Source organism: Orycteropus afer, unplaced genomic scaffold (assembly GCF_000298275.1).
Source record: "Orycteropus afer afer isolate SDZICR_OR568_19922 unplaced genomic scaffold, OryAfe1.0 scaffold00045, whole genome shotgun sequence".
NCBI lineage: Eukaryota > Metazoa > Chordata > Mammalia > Tubulidentata > Orycteropodidae > Orycteropus > Orycteropus afer.
Genome location: NW_006921632.1, coordinates 8,469,027 through 8,470,054, shown reverse-complemented (window position 1 = coordinate 8,470,054; position 1,028 = coordinate 8,469,027).

The window sequence follows — 1,028 nt, the reverse complement described above, 5'->3', positions numbered from 1 at the left end:
AGTTGGTGGATAATTCATGAAAAATATGCTAACCAGGCCTCAAATACTAGCATAAGGCGCAGAAAAGCCGATTCAAAAGTAACAAATTGACTTTATTCCAATGTGTGAATGTTGCGCAGCGTGAGGAACAGTCCCTTTGAGCTTCCTTTCCATCGGAAACGCCGCACCGCTTCTGTCACGGGGCGAGGACTTCGAGGCGGCCCTTCCAACAGCCGGGCCGGGGACGCGAACATCGCCTCCACCCCTAACCCTGGAACAACCGGTAGTGGCCGTTTCCCCGTGCCGCCCCCCTTTCCGCCGGCTTTGTGTGCGTGTGAAATGTGCGGCACATTGCAGATGAACCCTAAGCCCGGCGAGCCGAGTCTATTGTTCCCCGCGAGGAGCTGCCGGGGCGGTGTGGAGACAGGCGCAGTGCCGCAGCCGGCCCTCGGGGGTCGCTGTGCGGCGCTGACTACCCGGCAGTGGCGGCGGCACTGGCGGCAGCAGAGAGGGAGGCTGGCGGGGAGGGAAGGTGGCTGGCGGCGCACAGAGGCTTGGGCGCCGCCGGTGCCTTCTGCCTGAGGACGCCCCGGCCGCCGCCGCGCGTGAATGTACGAAGGCCCCGCGGAGCCGCGGCCGGAATACACGCTGTCACCCCGCTTTCCACAAACTACCACATAGACCTCCCCCTCCCCACCCCCAGCCCCGCCTGCCCTAGCCCCGCCGCCGCCGCCGCCGCCACCGCGGCCGCCGAAACTACTGGGCCTCCAGCCACCCCGACCCCTCACCGTCCGCTCGCCTTTCCTCTCGCCCGCCCGCGGCAGCAACACCATGTTGAATCGCGTCCCCGGGCCGAGCCGCCAGAGCCGGCGGCGCTGAGAGGCGGGCGAAAGCCGGGCCGGGGAGGCAGGAAAGGAAGGGGTGGGGGTGGGGGCCGCGCTCTCCCCGCGGCTTCGCGCGGATCCGGCAGTCGCCTGCCCCTCTAGTTTCGCTCCGATTTTTTTAAACTTTTTTAGAAATTCCCCTCCCTCCTTCCCTCCTCTCCCCCT